Source organism: Schistocerca piceifrons, unplaced genomic scaffold (assembly GCF_021461385.2).
Source record: "Schistocerca piceifrons isolate TAMUIC-IGC-003096 unplaced genomic scaffold, iqSchPice1.1 HiC_scaffold_936, whole genome shotgun sequence".
Lineage (NCBI taxonomy): Eukaryota > Metazoa > Arthropoda > Insecta > Orthoptera > Acrididae > Schistocerca > Schistocerca piceifrons.
In genome coordinates this window covers 6,431,285-6,436,284 of record NW_025729208.1, presented here as the reverse complement: position 1 = coordinate 6,436,284, position 5,000 = coordinate 6,431,285, and the positions used below count along the sequence as shown (strand labels likewise).

The window sequence follows — 5,000 nt, the reverse complement described above, 5'->3', positions numbered from 1 at the left end:
GCGCCACAGTGCCCGCCTTTCGACGCCACCCACAAAGCCTGCAGCCTCTGTCGACCATAGCACCCAATCTCCAGTGGCTCTGCCGCACGAAGCCGTGGACCGGCAATGACTCCACCCGCACCCGTTCGTGCACCACCCCAACCGCCAAACGCGCACCTCCAGCGGATGAACGGCGGACGTTTCCCGCACTCGTAAAGTGCAATCCACCCCTATAACGTGCGTTTCATGAAGAGTTATTGCCAATATGCGACATTCCCGCTGTCCCTATACATGAGCCGCGACCTGTACCACTTACGAGCGAGAGACGCGATCGCGTTGCTCACTGTACGGCGTCCGATACCGAGCCATCAGCATGTCGGTCCCCATGCGCGTTGCACTCGCACTCGCAGTCGCAAAAACGTGGGGCAAATATATTACGCGGAAGAGTTATAACAGACCGAGCCCCACTGCATGAGGGGAGTCTTTGTCACTAATGTACACAGATGGAACATTTTGGACTGGAACCAGATTACCCGTACACACGGCGCTGATTAGTAATCAATGCAGAGCCATCAAACTACAGAATATATATACAACTGTCCGTATACATGCTGAAAGAGTCTGCCCACAATGGGAACCACACGTCAGCCAGCCACTCTGATCACGCACCACTCTCTGCTTCTAACGGGCGCACATACAATATGTAAGCACCAGCATGGAACAACATCCAGTGCATCCTCTCCGCCACATTACACAATCCACACTATCACAACCAGACCAGGAGGTCCATGCGGAAAATACAATATCCCACCCTTTCGACATCCACCATTGCGCAGATCAGGCACCAACACCCACACATGTCCTATACAACGGTGCACCCAACATCACAATAGTACCTCCTGTCACAGCGCACAAACAATGACATGAGTCAAAGACACAGGTCTGACACAAGCATAGAATTGGAGCGCCGCCTCTAATAAGCCAAAGGTGCATCCTGACGTGACAAATCTGATCATGTCACAAGCATTCACTTACTATAATCACTATCAACGAACCTGCCGCCCCCGCCCCCCCCTACACCTTTCCTTACAACAACGTGTAACCTAACCTAACCTAACCTATGTTGTACCTTAACCTAACCTATGTTGTACCTTAACCTAACCTATGTTGTACCTTAACCTAACCTATGTTGTGCCTTAACCTAACCTATGTTGTGCCTTAACCTAACCTATGTTGTGCCTTAACCTAACCTATGTTGTGCCTTAACCTAACCTATGTTGTGCCTTAACCTAACCTATGTTGTGCCTTAACCTAACCTATGTTGTGCCTTAACCTAACCTATGTTGTGCCTTAACCTAACCTATGTTGTGCCTTAACCTAACCTATGTTGTGCCTTAACCTAACCTATGTTGTGCCTTAACCTAACCCATGTTGTGCCTTATCCTAACCCATGTTGTGCCTTAACCTAACCCATGTTGTGCCTTAACCTAACCCATGTTGTGCCTTAACCTAACCCATGTTGTGCCTTAACCTAACCCATGTTGTGCCTTAACCTAACCCATGTTGTGCCTTAACCTAACCCATGTTGTGCCTTAACCTAACCCATGTTGTGCCTTAACCTAACCCATGTTGTGCCTTAACCTAACCCATGTTGTGCCTTAACCTAACCCATGTTGTGCCTTAACCTAACCCATGTTGTGCCTTAACCTAACCCATGTTGTGCCTTAACCTAACCCATGTTGTGCCTTAACCTAACCCATGTTGTGCCTTAACCTAACCCATGTTGTGCCTTAACCTAACCCATGTTGTGCCTTAACCTAACCCATGTCGTGCCTTAACCTAACCCATGTCGTGCCTTAACCTAACCCATGTCGTGCCTTAACCTAACCCATGTCGTGCCTTAACCTAACCCATGTCGTGCCTTAACCTAACCCATGTCGTGCCTTAACCTAACCCATGTCGTGCCTTAACCTAACCCATGTCGTGCCTTAACCTAACCCATGTCGTGCCTTAACCTAACCCATGTCGTGCCTTAACCTAACCCATGTCGTGCCTTAACCTAACCCATGTCGTGCCTTAACCTAACCCACGTCGTGCCTTAACCTAACCCACGTTGTGCCTTAACCTAACCCACGTTGTGCCTTAACCTAACCCACGTTGTGCCCTAACGTAACCCACGTTGTCCCCTAACGTAACCCACGTTGTCGCCTAACGTAACCCACGTTGTCGCCTAAACCTGCTCTGTAATTGTTATACGACTCGTTCAATTAGTGTAGTGTTGCCCACCCGCAACCCTCGCAATATAGTTCGCTACTCGCACTCCCCGCTCCCCTGTGTATCGCTTCATGTTAAACACCTTGCAAGTCTTGCTCACTTTCCACATGCTCCTGCTGTACACTGTAATGTGGATGGCAGCAGGACGTACATGCCGCCCCTCCCCACGTCCCCACCTTGCCCCCTGCCTTCGCAAGCTGGTTGGTGAGAACTTTGCATGTTCAATGCCCTCCGCATGCGACGTACTCAGGCTACGTTGTGGTGCGGCCTGTGTCAACTGTCCGCTAATGTCGTACGCGTAAACCACAATCTGTACTGCACATTCGTCCTTATGTACTGAATGATACATCGTGGCACATGTGTGACCGTACAACGACTGCGCCCAAAAACGGCGGACCATACAGTGCAAATATTGTGCACGCAGCTACGTGTCGTCTCCCTATGAGAGCTGGATTGCAGTGTGGTACGCCATAGAGACGTGTGGGAGGAACGGACGCCGTGGATGGCGATCAGCATGAGCTGTCTGTTGATGTATTCGGACCTAGTCGTCTCTCCTCACACACCGTGATGGCATGGTGCACCGCGTTCCATATCTGCGACATGCTACAGAGGCCGGTTGACAGTCGTTCGAGCAATGGACATCGCATACGTACGGGGGCCACCTTCCACGTATTGTCTAGGCGTGCACATTTTGTTGCGTGTATGTGGGCAGACGTAGTGTGGCGTGACACCTGACACAGGCATGCAATAATCGTGGAAGTTGCAAATGGCGATGGACGCCTGCGTTTTCTGGTGAAGTTACGCAAATGAACAAATGGTAACCTGTTGTGGTGCGGTTGTTCTCGCTAGGGGTGAATCGGTGATGGCGACGATAGGTTGAGGTACTAACCGGTTGTTCCAGCGATACCCACCATGCCGACGAAACTGAACGGCATCTGGGTGTGAAGCGATACGCGGCGGTGGCTGGGTGGGACCGTCCCCGGCCGGTGAGGGGGCGCCTCCCGGCGTGCTGGCCGCGCGGTGCGTGGGCGCACGCGCTACAGCCGGCTGGTGGGGGCGGCCAGTGGCAGGCGCGCCGGCCGACGGACGCGGCAGGCGTCGCAGCTGCGCGCCGGCGCACCCTGCGCGCGGCGCCGTGCGGCCAAAGTAGGTCCTCGCGGGCCCGGTGCGAAGCGCGGTGGACATCTTCAGTGTGCTGGTCCGATTGAGGACTGTGTGCGTTGAGGATGCGCCGCCGCCCGGCGCTCGGCGCCGCGACGCCGTCTGCTGCTCGGTCGCCCCAGCGGTTCTCGCTGGTGGTTTGTATCGCAGCTGTGCGGATGTGTTGGCGCGTGCGCTGTGCTGGGAGAGTTCGCTTCGGCACCCAAGTGGGGCTTTTGTCCTTCTGTGGCGCTGGCGTTGGAGCTGCCGGTCACCGTAGGTGGCGCGTGTTGTCTCCCGCCGGCAATGCCACGACAGCACGCTCCCGGGCCTCTGTCGGCAGCGGCAAGCTCAGTTGGGAGCACGGGTGGTCGCACCGAAAGCGTCTACTCGCCTAACTCCGGGCGATTGCGCCTCTCTCGAACCCGACCAAGTACTTGGGACGGCGCTGCGCGCCGCCGGGACCTGAGAGGGTTTCGAGGTGTATTGTGCAGGGGAGCTCAGCCTCCTCCTGTTTGCAGAATGATTGAGCGGACGCTTGCGTGTTCGCGCGGGCCCCCGGGACACACTCCCGGGCGGCCGGCTGCTCAGCTCTAGTTGACGCAGCTCCCTGGTTGATCTGCCAGTAGTCATATGCTTGTCTCAAAGATTAAGCCATGCATGTCTCAGTACAAGCCGCATTAAGGTGAAACCGCGAATGGCTCATTAAATCAGTTATGGTTCCTTAGATCGTACCCACGTTACTTGGATAACTGTGGTAATTCTAGAGCTAATACATGCAAACAGAGTCCCGACCAGAGATGGAAGGGACGCTTTTATTAGATCAAAACCAATCGGTCGGCTCGTCCGGTCCGTTTGCCTTGGTGACTCTGAATAACTTTGGGCTGATCGCACGGTCCTCGTACCGGCGACGCATCTTTCAAATGTCTGCCTTATCAACTGTCGATGGTAGGTTCTGCGCCTACCATGGTTGTAACGGGTAACGGGGAATCAGGGTTCGATTCCGGAGAGGGAGCCTGAGAAACGGCTACCACATCCAAGGAAGGCAGCAGGCGCGCAAATTACCCACTCCCGGCACGGGGAGGTAGTGACGAAAAATAACGATACGGGACTCATCCGAGGCCCCGTAATCGGAATGAGTACACTTTAAATCCTTTAACGAGTATCTATTGGAGGGCAAGTCTGGTGCCAGCAGCCGCGGTAATTCCAGCTCCAATAGGGTATATTAAAGTTGTTGCGGTTAAAAAGCTCGTAGTTGGATTTGTGTCCCACGCTGTTGGTTCACCGCCCGTCGGTGTTTAACTGGCATGTATCGTGGGACGTCCTGCCGGTGGGGCGAGCCGAAGGCGTGCGACCGCCCCGTGCGTGCTCGTGCGTCCCGAGGCGGACCCCGTTGAAATCCTACCAGGGTGCTCTTTATTGAGTGTCTCGGTGGGCCGGCACGTTTACTTTGAACAAATTAGAGTGCTTAAAGCAGGCAAGCCCGCCTGAATACTGTGTGCATGGAATAATGGAATAGGACCTCGGTTCTATTTTGTTGGTTTTCGGAACCCGAGGTAATGATTAATAGGGACAGGCGGGGGCATTCGTATTGCGACGTTAGAGGT

The 5,000-nt window shown here is 53.9% G+C and overlaps 1 non-coding gene across 1 annotated transcript in view; it reads left to right on the top strand.

Moving 5' to 3' along the window:
• The first annotated feature begins 4,000 nt into the window (after window positions 1-4,000).
• The window catches only part of LOC124771407, a 1,896-nt gene continuing 896 nt past the window's right edge, over window positions 4,001-5,000 (top strand). Inside the window, exon 1 of the ribosomal RNA XR_007013418.1 lies at window positions 4,001-5,000. This exon is cut by the window's right edge and continues 896 nt beyond it. This is a non-coding gene — a ribosomal RNA (small subunit ribosomal RNA).